Source organism: Macaca nemestrina, chromosome 7, assembly GCF_043159975.1.
Source record: "Macaca nemestrina isolate mMacNem1 chromosome 7, mMacNem.hap1, whole genome shotgun sequence".
Lineage (NCBI taxonomy): Eukaryota > Metazoa > Chordata > Mammalia > Primates > Cercopithecidae > Macaca > Macaca nemestrina.
In genome coordinates, this window is record NC_092131.1 from 58,486,923 (window position 1) to 58,510,925 (window position 24,003).

General features: G+C 42.0%; 1 long non-coding RNA gene across 3 annotated transcripts; it reads left to right on the forward strand.

Moving 5' to 3' along the window:
* Positions 1 to 251: 251 nt before the first annotated feature.
* LOC139364295 (uncharacterized) lies at positions 252 to 23,659 on the forward strand. Of its 3 annotated transcripts, none has more exons than XR_011625901.1 (3): positions 252 to 291; positions 19,985 to 20,105; positions 22,571 to 23,659. It is a non-coding gene; the product is annotated as an uncharacterized lncRNA (long non-coding RNA). The 3 variants fall into 3 exon arrangements; XR_011625902.1 differs by lacking the exon at positions 252 to 291 and adding an exon at positions 361 to 585; XR_011625903.1 differs by lacking the exon at positions 252 to 291 and adding an exon at positions 7,051 to 7,947.
* Positions 23,660 to 24,003: the final 344 nt, after the last annotated feature.

Genomic DNA, 24,003 nt, shown 5'->3' on the forward strand with positions numbered 1-24,003 from the left:
TGCAACCAGGGGGAAAATATAATAAGTTAATAGGTACCTAGAGATCAGGAGTTGAACTACCAAGCTTCAAATTCTCAGTCCTGTGACCTTGGCCAGGTTGTGTAACTTCTTAAAGCACTGCTTTTTTTTATTAGTAAAAATGAGGGTCATAATAGTACCATGTCATAGACTTGTCATGGTTATTATGAAGACTGACCACCGTTATGTTGTAATATAATAAGAAATATATATTTAGTCTCTGCCATTTGTTTCCGGCACACAGCTCCCAAATCCCTTGAAATTTCTTAAGTGGTAAGTGTCTTTTTGTATGCTATTGAGATGACTGGTGGCCGGGGCTCTCAGATAGCCTTAGGAGTGGGGGTGCTGGTTGCCAAGGATACCAACCATGTGATTAGAGTCTTGGGACTTTCAACCTCACCCCTCAACTTTTGAATAGGGGAAAGAAGCTGAAGGTTAGGTTGATCTTCACTGGTCAATGATTCAATCAATCATGCCTATGCAGTGAAGCCTTCATAAAAACCCAGAATGACTGAGCTTGGGGAGCTGAACATGTGGAGCTGCCTGAAGCCTGGTTCTCCCAAGAGGGTATGAAAGCTCTACGCCCCTCCCCAGTACCTTGCCCTATTCATCTCTTCCATCCAGCTGTCAATCTGTATCCTTTGAATATCCTTCATAATAAGTGGGTAAATGTAAGTAAGGTGTTTCTTTGAGTTCTGTAAGCTGCTCTAGCAAATTAATCAAGCCCTGGGAGGAAGTCATGGGAACCCTGACTTACAGCCTTCTGGGCAGAAGCACAGGTCACAACCTGGGGCCTGCAATTGGCATCTGAAGTGGGAGGCAGTCTTGTGGGACGAGCCCTTAACCTGTGAGGCCTGATGCTATCTCCAGGTTGATAACATCAGTGTTGAATTGAATTAGAGGGCATCTATTTGGTGTCTGCTGGAACACTGATTGCTTGATGTGTGGGAAGAAATTCCCACATACCTGGTGTCAGAGTGTTTTGTTGAGTCTGAGAGAGAAGGAAAAACACTTATTTTTTTTTCTCTATCTCTAAGAACCACAGTTCCTGGTGTGTAGAGAACAGTCTGTACATGTTAGTTATCAGTACTACTGCATTTTGTTTATATAACTTTGCACTTAAGTATACACATTTCTTTAAATCCTCACATAATTTTATCAGGTAAGTATTATTGTCTTCATTTACCTATGGTGGAGACTAGGTCAGACAGGTCATCGGCTTGAAGTGGGAGCCTGGAACTCATCCAGACCCAACTCCATGTCCAGAGCTCTTCCCAGCCACCATTCTGCTTTCCAAAACCGAGAAAAACTGCAAATGAAGAACCCTGGGTTCTTTTTGAAATGCAAGCAATTCTAAACCCTCCAAGAGGTAAAACCTCTTAAGGCATGACCAGGTAGAAAAAGGTGTCCACTAGCAAACCATCCAGAGAGCCGGGGGTCTGTAGGATTAGAGAATACTTATGGTTTAGGTGCACAGTATAAACTGTCTGGAGGAGTGGGCAGAGTGTGGCTCAGTCCAGGATCTTGATGAGCCTGCTATAAGGTCCTTGAAAGCAGATATCGTGATCTTTGTACTCCCTGTCTTATTGCTTGGCACAGTAGGTGCCTCATAAGTGTTTGTTGACTTGTATGTACTAATACCCTATGAAAAAACTTCTTTCTATTATAATAACTATGTTGGGATGGGGTAAAAATTATTAATGTGATAGTGTATTAGTCTGTTTTCATGCTGCTGATAAAGACATACCTGAGACTGGGCAATTTACAAAAGAAAGAGGTTTATTGGATTTACAGTTCCACATGGCTGGGGAAGCTTCATGATCATTATGGAAGTCAAGGAGCAGCAAGTCATGCCTTACGTGGATGGCAGCAGGCAAAAAGAGAGCTTGTGCAGGAAAAATCCCCCTTATAATAACCATCAGATTTTGTGAGACTATCACAAGAATAGCTTGAGAAAGACCTGCCTCCATGATTCAATTGCCTTTCACTGGGTCCCTCCCACAACACGTGGGAATTCAAGATGAGATTTGGGTGGGGACACAGCCAAACAATATCAGGGAGTATTCACGGACATTGCACCCCATACCCTGGAGCCCACTGAAAGAATTCTGCAGGGGCCAGCCCTAGTTCTCTATTGCCTTCTCTGCTGGTAAGTATTTCTCTCTCTCTCTCGCTGTGTGTGTTGGACAGTTATAAATTAGACCCCTGTATTTTTCAGCTCAGGCTGCCATAACAGAATACCACAGACAGAATAGCTTAAACAATAGAAGTTTATTTTCTCGGCCGGGCGCGGTGGCTCAAGCCTGTAATCCCAGCACTTTGGGAGGCCGAGACGGGCGGATCACGAGGTCAGGAGATCAAGACCATCCTGGCTAACACGGTGAAACCCCGTCTCTACTAAAAAGTACAAAAAACTAGCCGGGCGAGGTGGCGGGCGCCTGTAGTCCCAGCTACTCAGGAGGCTGAGGCAGGAGAATGGCGGGAACCCGGGAGGCGGAGCTTGCAGTGAGCTGAGATCTGGCCACTGCACCCCAGCCTGGGCGACAGAGCAAGACTCCGTCTCAAAAAAAAAAAAAAAAAAAAAAAGAAGTTTATTTTCTCATAGTTCTGGAGGCTACCAGTCTAATATCAATGTGCTGGCCGAGTTGGTTTCTGGTGAGATTTCTCTTCCTGGCTTGCAGATGGCTGCCTTCTCATTGTGTCCTCACATTGCCTTTGTGTACATGTATTTCTAGTGTCTCTTCCTTTACTTTTTTTTTTTTTTTTTGAGACAGAGTCTCGCTCTGTCACCTAGGCAGAAGTACAGTGGTGTGATCTCGGTTCACTGCAACCTATGCCTCTCGGGCTCAAGCTATTCTTATGCCTCAGCCTCCTGAGTAGCTGGGGCTACAGGCATGTGCCACCACGCCTGACTAATTTTTGTGTTTTTAGTAGAGATGGCTTTTCACCATGTTGGCCAGGCTGGTCTTGAACTCCTGACCTCAGGTGATCTGCCTGCTTTAGCCTTCCAGAGTGCTGAGATTACAGGCATGAGCCACCATGCCTGACCTTCTCTTTCTTTCTTTTTTTTGAGACGGAGTCTCGCTCTGACGCCCAGGCTGGAGTGCAGCAGCGCGATCTTGGCTCACTGCAAGCTCTGCTTCTCAGGTTCATGCCATTCTCCTGCCTCAGCCTCCCAAGTAGCTGGGACTACAGGCACCTGCCACCATGCCCGGCTAATTTTTTGTATTTTTAGTAGAGATGGGGTTTCACCATGTTAGCCAGGATGGTCTCAATCTCCTGACCTCGTGATCCTCCTGTCTCGGCCTCCCAACGTGCTGGGATTACAGGTATGAGCCACTGCACCTGGCCCCTTCTTTTTTTTTTTTTTTTTTTTTTAAATAAGGACACAGTTCTATTGAATTAAGGCTCTTTCCTTACAGCCTTATTTAATCTTAATTACCTCCTTAAAAGCCCTATCTCCAAAAACAGTCACACAGGGTGTTAGGGCTTTAATATAGGGATGGTGGACGGGGAGCACAGTTCAGTCCATATCAACCCCCTTCAATCCTAATTGAGATGTGTGGAGAAAATCTCTTCAACAATTATTCTGACTACTAACTACTGTACTTTGTGGCACAGTTCCAGGGCAGGCCCACGTGGTTTGCTAGTGGTCACCTTTTTCTACCTTGTCTAGCCTTAAGATGTTTCACTTCTTGGAGGGTTTAGAATTGCTTGCAGTTCAAGTCTACACCTTTCTAGAGTCACAAAGTGTCCTAAGTAGCAGAGCTGCCTTTGTGCATACCAGCACAGCTGGAGAAAGCTATCCTGGAACACAAGTTCTCTTTGGCTTTGAAGTTCACAGTTGGTTGACTCACTTTGGAGTCTCATCCTTCACTGGTGTTTTTGATTCCCTCATACCCAAATAAAACCCAGAAAGGATGACTTAGCACTATGTGCATTTGTTGATTGTTCAGTCAATGTGTGAACTGCATTTACCTTTTAAACCTCAGTCTCTAATTGCAGGAGAAAAGGTTTTTTAAGAATCAGCAAGTTGGTGGAGAGACATTTCTTTGGGTAGGGATCCTTGAAATCATCCTAGGCCTCCTTTAATATTGGCCTTGAGAATAGCCCTGATTTAGTCTTTTTGGATAGGGCCAGGAGGAGGGGCAAAGGAATATGTGGTTCTTCCAGAAGGCATCCTCAAGTTTGTAGGGGCTGCTGAAATCTATTCCTGGGTCCTGGGAAGCCCTGCCCTGGCACCTATGATGTGGTGGGACATCTCTCTCTCCTGACTGCCCCTCCTTGCTGTCTATTGCTGGCCCTCCTTTTCAACTTTACTAACCTTGCCCCAAGTTTTATCTGTTTTAAAGATCAAGACTTCCAGGTGTACATTTTTGCAATTTCCAGCCAGATGACTGTAATTAGAATCTAATGACTTTTATCTGATTACCTTTTAACCGTAGAATCTTCTCACTACCACTCGGGAACACAAGTCTATATCTCTTTTGTTATTTCCATTTCTGATAATTTTACTGACAAAGCATTGTTGGAGCTGTATCCTCTTATTAGTTGGACCATCTCTAGAAAATACAAAGGGAGCTCCAAGGAAAGCCTGGCCCACTGCTGGACCCTAAATGTGGCCAACACCGATCTGTTCAGTGTTACTCACTGGCGTATCCTTATATTGTTTCAAAATTCAGCATCCACATGACTGGGCCTATATAAAGGTAAAGTACTTTTTGGTAAAGTACTTATAATAAGTCACAAAATCAGCAAATAAAGACTGCTCAGGCTAAATGGCATCACGTGTAGAAAGGTAATGAACAGCACCAGGAAGAACATGACAAGTAAATGAATGGTTAAGACAAGGCCTATGAAGTTCTAATGAAGAAGACCTCATTGTAGGAGGGTGTGGCAAGAATAGCTTTGCAGAGGGGGTGGGCCCTGATGGGCTTGTTAGCATCAGCAGGAAGACAGCGAGTGAGAACTTTGAAAGAGAGGAAGGGAATGCGGCAGCAGGAGTGCAGGATAGCTTGAGAGAAGAACTGAAACCTTGTGAACAGTAATGATCACTGATTAGTTAACATTTATGGAGCCATTTCCTGTTCCTGGTACATTTTTTGGCACTCTATGTATGTGGTCCTATCTGACACATACCTGTGACCTTGGGAGGCAGACGTTATCCTCATGAAACAACCGGAGCCCAGAAAGTTTAGGTCATTTGCCCAGGGTGACTCATTCTATTCTCAACCCCTTCTTCTCTTTCTTTCTTCCTTTCGATGGAGTCTCAGTCTATTGCCCAGGCTGGAGTGCAATGGCGTGATCTTGGCTCATTGCAACCTCCACCTCCCGGGTTTAAGTGATTCTCCTACCTCAGCCTCCTGAGTAGCTGGGATTACAGGTGTGCACTACCACACCCAGCTAATTTTTGTATTTTTAGTGGTAACAGGGTTTCACCATGTTGGCCAGGCTGGTCTCACACTCCTGACCTTGTTATCTGCCTTCGTCGGCCTGACCTGAAGCCCGTGTTCTTAATCACCAACTGTCTCCCTGTGGGAAAGTGGTGTAGGCCAGCTTGGTAGGGGATAAGATCTCCTGGAATTTAAAACACTGGAGAATTTGGTGCCTTAGGAAAGCGAGAAAGTGTTGGTCAGAATGTAAGTATCCCTGGTCTACAGGCAGTACTGGACCGCACTGGCCCAGGTAATTCAGACCTGATGTTTAGGCTTGTGGCACAAACCCTCACTGGGCAGGTAGCTCTCTGAAAAGAGATAACAGAATGACTCCACCATGGTTTTTTCAAGAGTAGGCCTGAAGCATTTACTGGGGAGAAATGTCTCCCATATGGAGGAAGGCAGAGAGAGTAAAAGGAAATGGAGAGCAGGCTCTGAGAAGGCAGAAATAATAATGTGAACAACAGGAGAGGAAAGGAGGTGGGCGGGCGGGTGGGTGAAAGCACAGATACATTGTTATTGTTATAATCAAAGGGAGAGTGGATACTGGAGAGAACATTTTCTATTAATAAAAGATCTAAAATGATGGGGGAAAGGACAGTAGCTGAGAGGCGGCCTTCTTTGAAAAATATGGCCACTAAAAGGAATTCACCTTTCCAATTTGCACTGCACTTTATAGTTTCCCAAGTGCTTTTTCATCTATTATTTATTCTGACATCAGTGCTGTGAAGTATGGCATTATCAACTCTGTTTGACATATAAGGAGGTAGGTTTCAGAAAGGAAAGGTCCTATTTGAGGTCCTATGACTGGTTAGATAGAGCTGGCACCAGAACTCAAGTCTTAGCTCTGCTGGACTTCACCCCCATCATAATGCCAGGAGGAAACATAGTAATTCAAACTTTGGGAAAGAAGCTGTAAGAGCTGCCTAGGAAAAGTTGAACGTGGTGGAAAATTTCTGGGGACTCTATTAATATATAATAATGGAAAGTTTATTGAAATTTATCCAGTTAAGATTGAATTTATACAAACACTTTATTAATTTATATTCAGGTGACCAGAAAAAGTGACTCTGAATACAAAGAGTTTGTATTATCTGGTATTCCTTGTTCTAGCTGCAGAAGAGTAAAGATTAATTCTTGATCTTTTTTAATGGTCTGATGATTTGCCTTTGCTCTCTTTCCCCAAGGAAAAAAGTTTCTTCTCACTTTCTCCTTAATGATAGCACTTTGCATTTGTTTAATGTTACCGAGTTTCTATTGGTAGTGTGCCCTACAGTAACAGAGGCCTCAATAAATTTAAGAGTCCAGTTTCCACTGAGCTTGCCATAGTTCATATTTCTTTCTGCTTTTTCTATATTGGCATACTGATATCTGGAGAAGCATCAGTTTGCTTCTCCCAACGGCCTTTATTCACACAGATAACTCCATTTCCAGTGTAACCCCTCTTATTCCTAGTCTTGCTATTTCGCCCTTATTCTTTGATCAAACCATGATATCTGGAATTTTATTGTCTTTCCACATTATTAGTTATTTATTGCTGTGTAACAGATTACCCCAAATTTTATAACAAATTAAAAACACATTATCTCTTTTTTTTTTTTTTTTTTTTTTTTTTTGAGACGGAGTCTCGCTCTGTCGCCCAGGCTGGAGTGCAGTGGTGCGATCTCCGCTCACTGCAAGCTCCGCCTCCCGGGTTCACGCCATTCTCCTGCCTCAGCCTCCCGAGTAGCTGGGACTACAGGCGCCCACAACCGCACCCGGCTAATTAAAAACACATTATCTCATAGTTTTTGTAGGTTGGGAACCAAGACACTGGGTTGATGTCTCTCACAAGGTTGCAGTTAAGCTATTGGACTGCCATCATCTGAAGGGCTCCAGGATCCACTCCCAGGTCTCTCATGGCTGTTGGCAGGAGGCTTTAGCTCACTCCCATGTGGGCCTTTTTATAGGACTGCTTATGACATGGCTTCCCTCATAGTGAGGGATCTAGGAGAAAGAGGGAGAGTGAGAACAGCAGGTGGAAATCCCAGTTGGATAACCTAATCTTAGAAGCGACATTTCTATCACTTCTTCCATATTCTAATCAATATACGTGACCCAGTAAGTTCAGTCCACACTCAGAGGGAAATGAAACTCTACCTTTTAAGGAGAGGAGTATCAAAGAATTTATGGACATATGTTTAAAATGACCACATTAAACAATTATGTATAGTTTTGTTTTTTTTTTAAGACAGGGTCTTGCTCTGTCACCTAGCTGGAGTGCAGTGGCATGATCATGGCTTGCTGCACTATCAACCTCCTTGGCTCAAGCAATTCCCCCACCTCAGCCTCCCTAGTAGCAAGAAGCACAGGCACACACTATGCTGCCCTACTAATTACAATTTTTTTTTCTTTTGTAGAGACAGGATCTCGCCATGTTGCCCAGGCTAGTCTCAAACTCCTGGTCTCAAGTGATCCTCCCACCTCAGCCCCCCAAAGCGCTGGGATTACAGAGGTGAGCGCTGTGCCCAACAATTATTTACAGTTTTACAACTATGTGCTAGACATTTGCTAGGTTTTAGGGATTTCACAAGGTTCTTGACCTCATAAAAATTTGAGTCGAGAAGCCATGCTATTTTCTTCTATTTCCTTTTTACTCCCTTTTGCCCAGGGATATGCCACTGAGATCTAATCTGGGAACTCACCTCTTCTCTAATACCATACTAATGGCAGCTGGTGGCCTAACTCAGTGTTGGAAAATTTTCATTTATCTGGAGCCTGAACTGGAGGAAAACTGAGGTCTTTTTAAAATATTATGACTCTATCTGAGATTTTTGGAAAGTCAGGGGTTTTGTGGTTGTCCCACAGTTCTTTGGATATTTCGATTTTCTTTTTAAAATCTTTTTTCTCCTTGTTCTTTAGTTTCAGAAGTTTCTATTGACATACACTGTAGCTCAGAAATTCTTTCCTCAGCTGTGTCCAGTCTACTAGTAGGCTTGTCTAAGGCATTCTTAATTTTTGTAATGTATCTTTGATCTTTAGCATTTATTTTTGGCTATTTCCCAGAATTTCCTTTCTCAGTTTACATTACCCATTTGTTCTTGCATGTGGTCTAATTTTCCCATTACAGCCTTTAGCATATTAATCATAGTTGTTTTAAATTCCCAGTCTGATAATTCCAACATCTCTGCCATATCTGACTCTGGTTCTGATGTTTGCTCCGGTCTCTTCAAACTTGACTTTTGTCTTTTATTTTGCCTTGTCATTTTGTTGTTATTGTTGTTGAAAGTTGACATGATATACTGGGTATATTAGTTTGTTCTCACATTCCTATAAAGAAATACCTGAAACTGGGTAATTTATGAAGAAAAGAGGATTAATTGGCTTACAGTTCTACAGGCTGTACAGGAAGCATGGCAGCATCAGCTTCTCAGGGGAGGCCTCAGAAAACTTCCAATCATGATGGAAGGCAAAGAGGGAGTTAAGCATCCCACATGGCCAGAGCAGGAGCAAGAGAGAGGGGGAGGAGATGCCACACACTTTTAAATGACCAGATCTCACAAGAACTCACTCACTATCATAAGAACAGTACCAAAGGGGAAACCCACCCCCATCATCCAATCACCTCCCACCAGGCCCCACCTCCAACACTGGGAATTACAATTTGATATGAGATTTGGGCAGGGACACAGATCCAAACCATATCATTCCACCCCTGGGCACTCCCAAATCTCATGTCCTTCTCACATTGCAAAATGCTATCATGACTTCCCAACAGTCCTCCAAAGTCTTAGTTCATTCCAGCATTAACTTGAAAGTCCAAAGTCCAAAGTATCATCTGAGACAAGGCTCGTCCCTTCTGCCTATGAGCCTGTAAAATAAAAAAAAATGTTAGTTACTTCCAAGATACAGTGGTGGCATAGGCATTGGGTAAATACTCCTGTTCCAAAAGGGATAAATCAGCCAAAAAACGGGGATACAGGTCCCATGCAAGTCTGAAACCCAGCAGGATAGTCATTAAGCTTTAAAGCTTCAAAATAATCTCCTTTGACTCCACGTTCCACATCCAGGACACAATGGTGTGAGAGGTGGGCTCCCAAGGCTGTGGGCAGCTCCACCCCTGTGGCTGCTTTCATGGGCTGGTGTTGAGTGCCCGTGGCTTTTCCAGGTGCATGGTGCAAGCTGCCAGTGGATCTACCATTCTGGGGTTTGGAGGATGGTGGCCCTCTTCTCACAGCTCTGTTAGGCAGCGCCCCAGTGGGGACTCTGTGTGGGGGCTCCAACCCCACATTTCCCCTCTGCACTGCCCTAGAAGAGGTTTTTCCATGAGGGCTCCACCCTTGCAGCAGGCTTCTGTCTGGACATCCAGGCTTTTCCATACATCCTCTAATATCTAGGCGGAGGCTCCTAAGCCTCAACTCTTGCACTCTGCAAACCCATAGGGTTAACACTTCATCAAAACTGCCAAGGTTTATGGCTTGCACCCTCTAAAGGGCCTGCAGCAGCCCAAGTTGTACCTGAGCCCCTTTGAGCTATGGCTGGAGCAGCCGGGATGCAAGGAGCAGTGTCTTGAGGCAATACAGGGCAGCGGGGCTCTGGGCTCAGCCCATGAAACCATCCTTCTTAGGCCTCCAGGAGGGTCTGCTTAGAAGGTCTCTAAAATGCTTTCAAGGACTTTTCCCCATTGTCTTGGATATTAGTACTTGGCTCCTTTTTACTTATGCAAATTTCTGCAGCCTTTGAGAGAGTCAGGATGGAGGTGCCACACACTTTTAAATGACTAGATCTCCTGGGAACCTACTCACTATCACATGGAAAGCACCAAGGGGGAAATCCACCCCCATGATCAAATCACCTCCCACCATGCCACACCTCCAACACTGGGGATTACAATTTGACATGAGATTTGGGTGGGGTCACAGACCCAAACCATATCACTGGATAAAAATAAACCTCTCGTAAATAGGCCTTAAGTGATGTGGTGGTAAGGTGTGGGAGGAGGGGAAGCAATCTGTAGTGTATGATTTGCTATGATTAGGGCTTTTAGTGAGCCTGTGCCCTTGGACTGTGAACTTCACAAGTGCTTCTCAGTTTATTCCCTTCTGAGGTTGGACAGAATGGCTAGGGAGTGCTGCAGTTGGGCGTTTCCCTTCCTTTGGGTTTGTTAGGTCTAATAAACCCCAATAGTTTAGGCTCTAGTAACCATAGTTTCTCTTGAGGGCAGGCCTTGATAAGAAAAACAAAATGCTCTGGTGCATTTCAAAATGATTCTTTTCCCCCTTTCCTGACTGGAAGCCAGAAGGGATTTTTCTCCAGTCTTCTCTCTGAGAATTTGGTAGAGGTTCTGGAGGTTAAACTCACAAAAATGTGGGGACCCCCCATGACTGGATACCCTGGGAGTTTGTCCACACTGAGCCTCCAGCAGTTCATTTTTCCTACCCTAGAACTGGTTCCTGTGGAAGTTTCTGCTCTGATAAGTTGCGATTCTCTGTATCTGTCTGTCTGTCTCTTCAATTTTATGGGCAGAAGTTTGCTTCATGACCTCATTTCTCTGACAGATCTAGGAAGAGTTTTTGGTTTTTCAGTTTTTGTTCATATTTCACTTGTTAGAATAGAGTAGTGACTTCCAAACCTTACATGCTATACCATAAGCTAGGGGTTTTGTAACATCATCACCACAATCATCATATCATATTCTTTCTGGACTAATCATCATATCACATTCTTTCTGGACCATTTTCTGCTCAGACTTATTGAGCAATCACTATGTTCCAGGAGGTATTCTGAGTATTCTAATTGTATTGTGAACAACCCTATGAGAGTAGCATGTACTGATTTAGTTTGAGTTGCCTAGGAGCAGAGCCTGCAACAACATTTTGTATACATGAGATTTATTAAGAGAATGCTTTTAGGAAAACCTAGTAAGGGAGAGAGGGAAATAGAATAAGGAAAGAAGGTGCTACTTAGAGGTGGGATTTCAGGTGTGGTCTCAGCCTGATCCACTGGGAGCTCTTGAGTGTAAATTGCACTATGTCCCATTGTTGAGGAAGGGAGCAGGGCTATTGCACCCTTGTCCTATTAGTTACAAATCATGGTGAGGGCCTTCCTGCTTTTTCCATTTTTACAAACGAGGAAATTGAGGCACAGAGAAGTTGAAGAATTTGCTTGAGGCCACATGGCAAGTTAGTGGCGGAACTGAGTTTGGATCCCAGACATTCTGGCTCTCAAGTTATATTTTTATATTGCATTTTATAAGGAACAACCAACTACTTCTCTTATTTGATCTTCCAAAACTCTATGAGGTAGTTGGGTACCAATGATTATTCCTATTTTTAAGATAAGGAAACTGAAGATCAGATCTAAGTTTTTCTTTTTTTTTTTTTTGAATTCCAGGTCCAGGTCTTCTGTCTCTCTGTAGTGTCATTCTCTCATAAATCACTTAGAGATTGTTTCACTGACCAAATTACATAAGATAAAATAACAATCACCTGATTTAGGAACATACAACTTGAAAACCATAGTGTTTCTGTATTCAGGTGATTCACATGATTTAATGGAAAACCTTATCTGGTCAGTAGGGGAGTGTTTTTAGCTCTTATTCATATGTTACTTTAAATCACTGGCTGGTTTTCTCTTAAGTGAATAAATTTCCTGTTTTGTAATTACAAAGTAATAACAAGAACACCATTCTGGTATTAAAAAAATTATTTATTTATTTATTTAATTTTTTCAAGACAGGGTTTCGCTCTGTTGCCCAGGCTGGAGTGTAGTGGTGCAATCTCAGCTCACTGCAGCCTCAACCTCCTGGGCTCAAGCGATCCTCCTACCTCAACTTCCTGAGTAGCTGGGACTACACGCATATGACACCATGCTTTGCTAATTTTTGTATTTTTTGTAGAGATGGGGTCTCACTATGTTGCCCAGGCTGGTCTCAAACTCCTGGGCTCAAGTGACCCTCTTTGGCCTCTTTGGCCTCCCAAAGTGCTGGGATTACAGGAGTGAGCCGCCACACTTGGCCCAGTATTCTGCATTTAATTCCTGATTGAAGAATAGTTAGAAGAGCTTATACCAGGTGGGAATTCAGGATGTTATTGGGGAGAATCATACAATTATTTATTATCTTCATTAATATTCTGGGAAAAAAAGGAATTATAAGTTAATGAAGAGGTTATAAATTTCAGCAGAAAAGAGGAAGGAGAAACTTGGGAAAAAGCTATTTCATCTGGGGCAGCATAATTTGAAACTGAACTTTTTAATAAGTAGGCTTTTTGAAATTAGTTTCTTGAAAATCTTAAGAATACAGGAAGAATGCAAACAATGGAAGTTTGCGCTGAAATACTGAAACAGCGCAAACTGCTGAAATGTGTGGTCTACATCTGCTGCTTCTGTTTCTTATTCCCCAATTCCTTTAAAATCCCGCAAAACCTGATTTGTAGTCATTTGTCATTTGCTCCTAGACTTATTCTCTACTCTTGTCCTGTTTTTTCTGTATCAAACCTACATTTCTGAGTAAGTGTGGACAATGAAAGGAACTGGCAGAGGATGTCAGGTGGTTTCTTTGGCAGTGGCTCAGTCTCCTTCGTGATTCTAGGTTCTACAGCCCCTTTTCTGTAGTTCCAACTCAAGGTAGGTAGTCTCTGCCTTTCCGATTTCCACCGGCAGGCCTGGCTCCTGGCTTTGGTATCACCCCCCTGTCTTGTGTCCTATCAGCCCCAGCAGTAGCAAAACTTCCAGGTATTGCTAATCTCTGCATTAACTCGTTGTCTGTTTAGCTTCTCAGCTCTTCTATCACCCAAGTAATGAATTCCCTGTATTAAATTCTTCCTGCTTGAATTGTCTCCTTTCAATTTTATTTGTTGTTTTTATTATTATTTTTATAGAGATAAGGTCTCACTCTGTCACCCAGGCTGGAATGCAGTGGTGTGATCATAGCTGATCTTGAACTCCTTGAATTCCTGGGCTCAAGCAAGCCTCCTGTCTCAGCCTTCTGAGTAGCTGGGACTACATGTGTGAGCCACTGTGTCTGGCTAATTAAAAAAAAATCTGGTAGAGATAGCATCTCACTATGTTGCCTAGGCTGGTCTTGAACTCTTGGCCTTGAATAATCCTTCTGCCTTGGCCTCCCAAAGTATTGGTATTACAGGTGTGAGCACCATGACTGGCCTTCAATTTTTAATTATTTGTGCCTGTTATGGTTTTGTTCTTGCACTCTTCTTCTCCCCTCCCCTCTCCTCCCCTTTCCTCTCCTCTCCTTTCCTTTCCTTCTTTGACAGGGTCTCACTCTTGCCCAGGCTGGAGTACAGTGGTGTAATCTTGGCTCACTGCAACCTCCACGTCCCAGCTTCAAGCGATCCTCCTGCTGCAGCCTCCCTAGAAGCTGGGACTACAGGCATGCAGCATCACCACTGGCTAATTTTTGTATTTTTAGCAGAGACAAGATTTCACCATGTTGGCCAGGCTGGTCTCGAACTCCTGACCTCACGTGATCCGCCTGCCTCGGCCTCCCAAAGTGCTGGGATTACAGGCATGAGCCACCGCTCCTGGCCTCCTCTGCATATTCTTTAAGTGAATTAATAGACTCTCATGCCTTCAACCATCATCTCTGATTTATGTGTCCTTTTCCTTAGTAACATTTTTCTGTCTAAAGGATGTCCCCACCTGGCAATGCCTCAAAACCTTTGAGCTCTAGATGCCCCAGGTTACTTAGAGGATGAAGGTAGCTTCTGGGCTCAGAAACATACAGAGGTTTAACACCAGTGGCAGGGTATAGCGATAAGTAATAAAGAATAAAGAATACTGTGGGCAATTATATGAAATTTAGGTGATTTTTCTGTTTTCTACCTGCATGGCTCTGGTCTGAGATCTCAAGATGAAATGCCAGCAGAGTCCAGGCAAATACTGTAACTGAGTGAAGGGATGGGTAAAAGACAAATGGTCCCTTTTTTTTAGGAGATGGAATCTCGCTCTGTTGCCCAGGCTGTTCTCAAACTCCTGGGCTCAAACAATCCTCCTGCCTCAGTCTTCTAAAGTGCTGGGATTACAGGCATGAGTCACTGTGCCCAGCCTATTTTTTTTTTTTAAAGAAAAAAATCTTTTGTTTTAGGTTTAGGGGTACATGGGCAGGTTTGTTATATAGGTAAGCTTGTGTCATGAGGGTTTGTTGTACAGATTATTTTGTTACCCAGGTATTAAGCCTGGTTACCCGATAGTTATTTTTTCTGATCCTCTCCCTCCTCCCACCCTCCACCCTCTGGTAGGCCCCAGTGTCTGTTCCCCTCTTTGTGTTGGTGTGTGGTCATCATTTAGCTCCCACTTGTAAGTGAGAACATGCCATATGTGGTTTTCTGTTCCCATGGACAGACGATCTCTTCATTTATGTTCATTTGATAAGGAAATACTTTGTGTGCATATTAAAACATAGGAATACTCTTCCCTTTCATAAGAAACATGTTCTCTTCCATTTTTCAGGAATAATTCTGCCTTCTCGGTCTATCTTTTGTTTTCCCACTTAGTAGAGACATAAATACAGAAAACGACTTTTCTCTTACAAGAAAACACCCTGCATGCCTGACGCTGATTGTCAACTCAAGGGTGAAAACTCACCCTCAGCCTCACGTGGGAAGGTGGTATTCCCTGGGGAAAGCTGGAGATGGCATTCGCTATCTAGAGCAGCTGCAGTTACTCAGTTCCAGTTGAGTGCTGCCCTACAGAAAATAGATCTGGTGTTGCCAGATTAAAACAATTTTTTGTTTGTTTTGTTTTGAGACGGAGTGTAGCTCTATCACCCAGGCTGGAGTGCAGTGGCGTGATCTCGGCTCTTTATAAAGAATAAAGAATACTGTGGGCAATTATATGAAATTCAAGTGATCATCCTGCCTCAGCCCCCTGAGTAGCTGGGACTACAGGCGCCCGCCACCACGCTTATCTAATTTTTGTATTTTTAGTAGAGATGGGGTTTCACCATGTTGACCAGGCTTGTCTCAAACTCCTGACCTCAAGTGATCCCCATCCCCAGCCTCAGCCTTCCAAAGTGCTGGGATTACAGGCATGAGCCATTGTGCCTGGGGATCTTTCGACTTTTAGGAGAAGCCAGGAATCTACATTTTTATGTGATTATTTCCTGATTTGAAAACACTTGGAGACGTGTACTATATCTGATTTTTTCTTGGATTTTCCAGTTATATCAGCAAACCTCCGATTTGAAAACATATTTACACCTATGTTGTATGGAATGTACTGCATCCATGGCCATTTTCTGGCATCCTATTGGGTTCAGCCAGTAAGAGGAACAGGTAGGAGGTGGAGGGAGGGAGGAGAATGGCGTCTCCAAGTAGATTGCTCTCATGGCTGGGCAATGAAGATCACTCCTTTTGGACCATGGCTTTGGCTGTCACTGAGGAAATTATCAATCAAGTAACATTTCAACTTGATGCCTTAAAAAGCTAGATCTACAACTCACAGGCATGTCCTTGACCAATCTTAGTATAGATTTTTGCTTTCAATTATTGTTAGAAGCATGAGTTTACTTCTCATTGATCCGTTTTCATCAGAAGTGGGACCTTATTTCTCATTGGCTTCACTGCTTCCAGCTTTTTTATATAATAATGCCAGTAACTGGCCTGTCTTTTGCAATTAGCGGTTTTAGATGAGTAGAAAGTTACTTTTTTTTTTTTTTAAATATTTAATTTTTGTGGGTACACAGTAGGTGTGTATATTTATGAAATACATGAGAGATTTTGATACAGGCATGCAATGTATAATAATCACATCGTGGAAGACAGGGTATTCATTCCTTCAAGCGTGTATCCTTTGTGTTACAAAAAATCCAGTTATACTCTTTCAGTTATTTTAAAATGTGTAATTAAAGTATTTTGAGTATAGTCACCCTGTTGTGTTATCAAATACTAGGTATTATTTATTCTTTCTACGTTTTTTATACCCATTAAGCATCTCCATCTCCCCTCTGCCCCCCACTACACTTCCCAGCCTCTGATAATCATCCTTCTACTCTCTATCTCCATGTGTTCAATTGTTTTGATTTTACATCCCGCAAATAAGAGACAACATAGAATATTTGTCTTTACGTGCCTGGCTTATGTCACTTAACATAATGACCTCTGCTTCCATCCATGTTGTTGCAGATAACAAGATCTCATTCTTTTTTATGGCTGAATAGTACGCCATTGTGTATAAGTACCACATTTTCTTTATCCATTTGTCTATTGATGGACACTTAGGTCACTTCCAAATCTTGGCTATTGTGGACGGTGCTGCAACAAACACGCGAGTGCAGCTGTCTCTTTGATATACTGATTTCCCTTCTTTTGGGTGTTTATCTAGCAGTGGGATTGCTGGATCATATGGTAGCTCTATTTTTAGTTTTTCAAGAAACCCCCATACTGTTCTCCATAATGGTTGTACTAACTTACATTCCCACCAAGAGCATATGAGGGTTCCCTTTTCTCTACATCCTCTTCAGCATTTGTTAGTTATTGCTTGTCTTTTGGATACAAGCCATTTTAACTGCAGTGAGATGATATCTCATTGTAGTTTTGACTTGCATTTCTCTGATGATTGGTGATGTTGAGCACCTTTTCATATGCCTGCTTGCCATTTGTATATCCTCTTTTGAGAAATGTCTATTCAAATCTTTTGCCCATTTAAAAAATCAGGTTATTAGATTTTTTTTCCTATTGAGTTATTTGAGGTCCTATATATTCTGATTATTAATCCCTTGTCAGATGGGTAGTTTGCAAATATTTTCTTCCATTCCATGGGTTGTCTCTCCATTTTGTTGATTGTTCCCTTCACTGTGCAGAAGCATTTAAACTCGATGTGATCCCATTTGTCCATTTTTGCTTTGGTTGCCTGTGCCTGTGGGGTATTACTCAGGAAATTTTTCTCAGACTAATGTCCTCGAGATTTTCCCCAATGTTTTCTTGTAGTAATTTCATAGTTTGAGGTCTTAGATTTAAGCCTTTAATCCATTTTGATTTGATAGAGATCAAGTTTCATTCTTCTGCATATGGATATCCAGTTTTCCCAGCACCGTTACTGAAGAGACTATTTTCTCCAATGTATGTTCTTGGCACCTTTGTCAAAAATGAGTTCACTGTAGGTGTGTGGGTTTGTTTCTGGGTTGTCTATTCTGTTCCATGATCTATATATCTGTTTTTATGCCAGTACTATGCTGTTTTGGTTACTATAGCTCTGTAGTATAATTTGAAGTCAGGTAATGTGATTCCTCAGGTTTTTTTCTTTTTGCTCAGGATAGTTTTGGCTTTTCTGGGTCTTTAGTGGTTCTACATAAATTTTAGAATTGTTTTTTCTATTTATGTGAAGAATGTCATTGGTATTTTGATAGGGGTTGCGTTGAAACTGTAGAATGCTTTGAGTAGTATGGACATTTTAACAATATCAATTCTTCCAATCCATTAACATGGAATATCTTTTTGTGTGTGTGTGTGAAAAAGTTTCTTGCATCAGTGTTTGATAGTTTTCATTGTAGAGATCTTTCACTTCTTTGGTTAATTTCTAGGTATTTAATTTTATTTGTGGCTATTGCAAATGAGGTTATTTTTTGATTGATTTTTCAGATTTTTGATTGTTGGCATATAGAAATGCTACTGAGTTTTATCTGTTAATCTTGTATTCTGCAACTCTACTGAATTTGAATTTATCACTTCTAGTAGTTTTTTGGTAAAATCTTTAGGTTTTTCCAAATATAAAGTTATATAGGCTGGGAGCGGTGGCTCATGCCTGTAATCTCAGCACTTTGGGAGGCTGAGTGGGTGGATCACCTGGAGTTGGGAGTTCAAGACCAGCTGACCAACATGGAGAAACCCCATCTGTACTAAAAATGCAAAATTAGCTGGGCGTGGTGGCACATATCTGTAATCCCAGCTGCTCGGGAGGCTGAGGCAGGAGAAACACTTGAACCTGGGAGGCAGAGGTTGTGGTGAGCTGAGATTGCGCCATTGCACTCCAGCCTGGGCAACAAGAGTGAAACTCCATCTGAACAGCAACAACAAAAAAATTAAATAATTTGGAAATAAGGATAATTTGACCTTTTCCTTTCCAATTTGGATACCCTTTATTTCTTTTCTTCTCTTGTCTGATTGCTCTAGCTATGAGTTCTAGTACTATGTTGAATAACTGGTGAAAGTAGACAGCCTTGTTGTGTTTCAGATCTTACAGGAAAGGCCTTCAGTTTTTCCTCATTCAATATGATAGTAGCTGTGGGTCTGTCATATGTGGCTTTTATTATGTGGAGGTATGTTCCTTCTATATATACTTTTTGGAAGGTTTTTTTTTTTTTTATCATGAAGGGATGTTGAATTTTATCAAATGCTTTTTCAGCATCAGTTGAAATGATTAAATGTTTTTATCCTTCATTCTGTTGATATGATATATGATATTGATTGATTTGCATATGTTGAACCATCTTGCATTCCTGCAATAAATCCCACTTGGTCATGATGAGGGATCCTTTTTTTTTTAACTTTTATTTTAAGTTCAGGGATAAACGTGCAGGTTTGTTACATAGGTAAACTTGCATCATGGGGGTTTGTTGTACAGATTATTTCATTACCCAGGTATTAGGTCTAGCACCCATTAATTATTTTTCCTGATCTTCTCCCTTCTCCTATCCTCCATACTCCAATAGGCCCCAGTGTGTGTTGTTCCCCTCTATGTGTTCATGTGTTATCACCATTTAGTTCCCACTTACAATTGAGAACATATGGCATTTGGTTTCTGTTCCTGTGTTAGTTTGCTAAGGATAATGGTCTCCAACTCCATCCATGTCCCTTCAGGGGATATGAGATGAGTGATCATTTTAATGTATTGTTAAATTTGGTTTGCAAGTATTTTGTTGAGGATTTTTGCATCAATATTCATTAGAGATAATGACCTGCACTTTTCCTTCTTTGATGTATCTTTGTCTTGTATCAGGGTAATATTGGCCTCATAGAATGAGTTTGGAAGGATTCCCACCTCCTCTATTATTTAGAATAGTTTGAGTAGGATTGGTATTAGTTTTTCTTTAAATGTTTGATAGAATTCAGCAGTGAAGTCAGGTCCCAGGCTTTTGTTTACTGGGAGACTTTTTATTATGGCTTCGATCTTCTTACTTGTTGTTGGTCTATTCAGGTTTTGGATTTCTTCATGGTTCAATCTTGGTATGTTGTATGTGTATGGAAATTTAACCATTTCCTCTAGATTTTCCAATTTATTGGCACATAGTCGCTTATATTTGCCACTAATAATCTTTTGAATTTCTGTGCATCATTTGTAATGTCTCCTTTTTCATCTCTGATTTTATTTATTTGAGTTTGCTTTCTTGTTTTCTTTATTAGTCTGGCTAAAGGTTTGTCAACTTTGTTTATCTTTTCAAAAAACCAACTTTTTGTTTAATTGATCTTTAGTGTTGTTTTCTTCATTTCAAAGTCATTTATTTCTACGCTGATCTTTATTATTTCTTTTCTTCTAATTTTGGGTTCAGTTTGTTCTTGCCTTTCTAGTTCTTTCTTTCTTTTTTTTTCTTTTTTTAGATGGAATCTTGCTCTGTCACCAGGCTGGAGTGCAGTGGCGTGATCTCAGCTCACTGCAACCTCTGCCTCCCAGATTCAAGTGATTCTCCTGCCTCAGCCTCTCGAGTAACTGGGACTACAGGTGAGTGCCACTACGCCCGGCTAATTTTTGTATTTTTAGTAGAGACAGGGTTTCCCTATACTGGCCAGGATGGTCTTGATCTCTTGACCTTCTGATCCACCCGCCTTGGCCTCTCAAAATGCTGGGATTACAGGCATGAGCCACCGTGCCTGGCCGCTTTTCTAGTTCTTTAAGATGCATTGTTAGGTTATTTTTTGAAGTTATCTTTTGACTTTTACTTTTTAAAAATAGTATTTGCAGTTCATAAACATACTAGGTCTTTGCTCTCATTCCCTCATTTCCCAAGATAGAATAATCACAATAAAACATTTTGGTAGTACCCCAAATTAGAAAACATAAGATCTACCTCTTAACACGTCCTTTAAGATGGTTTTAAAGATCTGCTTGTTTTTGCCCTTTGTACTCTGCAGTTTCCTGATCCCTCATGTTTCTTTCAATTTTGTCAGCTCCTTCCTGGTTTCATTTCTTTATCATTCCAGATGAAATTTCATGGCACATCAATCCTTCAATCTTCCTTGCTGGTATCCTTAATTCCTTTGTTCCCTTGTCTGTCTGTTAGACCTGTCCTGCAACTTCCAATTCATATCTTCTTAACATCTAGGGAGCTCCATCTCCAAAACCTGACAGTCTGAGAAATGCTGGAGGCAGTCACACAACATACACATATACTGGTGTAGATGAAGGTTTATAGCATCCGGTGTCAAGGCAATGTACAACTCTGGCAACCCTTTAACATTTTCTTCCACCTCTCCAAGTCTTTCCAGACTTCCAGGTCCCCTCTAGCTACCTCACTTTCTGTGGACAATCTTACCTACCATTTTCCTACCTACTGAAAAGACAGACAGTAATTGCTCCATGTCTACATTTGTCTCATCAGCATCAGCCTTCACCTCCTGCTGCCATGCTTTCAGGATGAGTCTCTCCTTCCCACGGCTCATCTGTGAGCTGAAGTACTACCCTCCAGTCTCTTCCATGACCTCACTCTATCGAATTTCCCTTCTATTTTCTGTATTTTTATCCTCTTCCTGTTCAATGGCTTCTTCCTTGCCAAATATAAACACTTTCAAATCTACCCCATAGAAAACAATGGCAACAAACACACATCTGCTGGTGGCCCAATGCCTCTTGTAGATATTCCCCTGCTCACTTCCAGCTCTCTTCCCTTCACAATCAAATCTCATCACACAGCTGTCTACACTGCCTCACCTTTGTTTGCTCTTCAGTCATCAGAAATCTATTTTCTTCCCCATCTTGGAAAGGTTATCAATGACTTTCCAGTTGTTAAATTCAATAGACACGTTTCAGGTGACATTTTATTTAAACTTTCTGGGGCATTTGACCTTTTTGATCACTCCTTTCTTGAAATTCTTTTCTACATTTTCTTGGCACTATTCTCCTGTTTAATCTAGTTGTCTCAGTCCTTCTCAATCTCCTTTGTTTAGTCTTTAAATATTAGTTTCCCTTAGGGAAATCTTCCTCAACCTCTTTCCTCTCAACCTTCTTGTATTCTTATTTTCTACCTTCTTCTTGGGTAGTCTCATCTCTGCTCATGACTTCACTCACTTACATGAGTTACTTCCAAAGTCACTGTGTTTAGTCTACTGTCTCTGGAACTCTAATCTAGCGTATTTAATGTATTTTATTTATTTTTTTTTTTTTGTGAGACAGAGTCAGCTCTGTCGCCGAGGCTGGAGTGCAGTGGTGCAATCTCAGCTCACTGCAACCTCCATTTCCCAGGTTCAAGCGATTCTCCTGCCTCAGCCTCCTGAGTAGCTGGGATTACAGGCACATGCCACCATGCCCAGTTAATTTTTGTATTTTTAGTGGAGACAGGGTTTCACCATGTTGCTCAGGCTGGTCTCGAACTCTGACTTCAAGTGATCCGGCCGCTTCGGCCTCCCAAAGTGCTGGGATTATAGGCATGAGCCACCACGTCTGGCCTATTTAATGTATTTTTTGGTGGCATATTCCAAAGGTACATGAAAACAACACTTTTAAAACTTAACTAGCTCATTATCTCTCCTTCTGGTGATCTCCATCCCCACTCAAACTTCCGGGAATTCCCACCAGTCCTTATTTCTGTGAAGTACACTATCAAAATCCAAGTTCCCTGGATAGGAAATTTGGGCATCATTCTAAATTCCTCCATTTTTTTTTTTTCTTCTTAGAGGTAGAGTCTTGTTCTGTTGCCCAGGCTGGAGTGCAGTGGTGTGATTGTAGCTCATGGCCGCCTTGAATTCCTGGGCTCAAGCCATCCTCTTGCCTCAGTCTCCTGAGTATCTGTGACTATAGGCACACACCACCGTATCCGGCCTAAATTCTTCCTTTTACTTTGCTTCTTTCTGAGCTTGAAGTTAATTAATCTTTTCTATTCTGTTTTCTAAAAATCTTTGGTACTTTTCTCCTCTTTTCCATAGCCGTTGCTTCTCCTCTTTAAATTTAGACTCTCCTGCTTTTTCTTTCAGAAGATTTCTGAAGCTGTGTGACCTGCCTCCTTGCAACTGCCAGAGCTGCTCAAAGCTCCAGGATTCCCTGCTGGGCAGCCACATACCTGCCAAAGCATCATGTTCAAGGCTCTCAAGAAACTGCCATGGAAAGCTTCCCACTTCAGGAAAAATCCCTTGCATGACTTATTCAGAAATCATGGAGGCCAATACAATTGCAGACCAGAGGAAAAAAATCTGGCTATGTTGCTGTTAAAACGCAATTCAAAGACTCAGGCTCCTTGAGCTCCCTGCAGGGTGATTTTACTATTTCCCCAGAGGTAACCCAACTGGAGTCTATCTGACTGTGCCAGTCCAGATTTTCACATTTTGTCTTTTTCCTCTATCTTGTCACTGGGGGAAACAGCTTGGAGTTTAGGTTCATGAATACAACCTCATTGTTTTGCTTTTTTTCCCTAGTGTCTCAAATCTTTTCCTGCTTCTCATCCTCTCCTCAGTTGCCAGTGTGATTTTTCTACATTCTCTTGGATCCTTTCTTCCCATTTCCCATACGCAGCACTTGACCAAGAACGTAAAGGTGGGCTACTGGGCCTGGGGGAAAAAGTGTAACATGTAGTTCCTCCTGCCCAAATTTAGGGCTCTGTAATACCAACCTTCTTCATTCCATTAGGCAAAGCTCTAAGCTTATTTTCAGTTTCAGCTCAAGCTCAATTTCCACCATGGTTTTCCCAGGCAGATTGTGCCTTCCAGCCTGCTCCTCACGCTTTGTACAAACCTCTCCTGCCCTTCAGCAACCCCTTCATTGTCATTGCTCTTTGCCTGTGTGTTTTCCCACAGCAATATAAGCTCTGTGGGGGCAAGGATTTGCTTGTTTTCTTCTTGATGTTTCCAGGGCCAAGCACATTCTAGGCAGTTAATTAAAGCTTGTTGGATGAGTGAGTCAAACTTTACATCCCTCTCCATAAGCAATTCAAAAAATCCAAATCAACAAAACACAGGCATCCTCTCTCATTTGGATACATCACCATCTATCTGGTTATTTAGAAATATTCAAACTTCCATTTTTTTCATTTCCCAAATCCCCAAATTAAAAAAATTCAAAGTCTTGGTTTTTGCTCTCCTTCTGTGTTTTTTTTTTTTTTTTTTTTTTTTTTTTTTTTTTTAAAGACAGAGTTTCACTCTTGTTCCCAGGCTGGAGTGCAATGGCATGATCTCGGCTCACTGCAACCTCTACCTTCTGGGTTCAAGCAATTCTCCTGCCTCAGCCTCCTGAGTAACTAGGATTACAGGCATGTGCCACCATGCCCGGCTAATTTTGTAGTTTTAGTAGAGACAGCGATCTCCATGTTGGTCAGGCTGTTCTCAAACCCCCGACCTCAGGTGATCCACCCACCTCGGCCTCCCAAAGTGCTGGGATTACAGGTGTGAGCCACTGCATCCGGCCCCCTCCTTCT